The sequence below is a fragment of the Cyprinodon variegatus genome, unplaced genomic scaffold, assembly GCF_000732505.1.
Source record: "Cyprinodon variegatus isolate N-32 unplaced genomic scaffold, C_variegatus-1.0 Scaffold1736, whole genome shotgun sequence".
Lineage (NCBI taxonomy): Eukaryota > Metazoa > Chordata > Actinopteri > Cyprinodontiformes > Cyprinodontidae > Cyprinodon > Cyprinodon variegatus.
In genome coordinates this window covers 72,780-73,032 of record NW_015152189.1, presented here as the reverse complement: position 1 = coordinate 73,032, position 253 = coordinate 72,780, and positions in this window count along the sequence as shown.

Sequence of the window (253 nt, the reverse complement as noted above, 5' to 3'; positions counted from 1 at the left end):
ACCAGAAGATCTAAACAATCAATACTTCAAAAGGGACATTTATTTATAAAGTTGTTTTTTTTTAACCCCAGTGGGCCTCAGCAGATGGCCGCTCACACTGAGCCTGGTTCTGCTGGAGGTTTCTTCCTGTTCAAAGGGAGTTTTTCCTCTCCACTGTCGCTGCAAGCATGCTCAGTGTGAGGGATTGCTGAAGAGTCAATCAGCTGGTTTTCCTTTGATAGAAAACTTTGAATCAGTCTGACTGGATGATCTG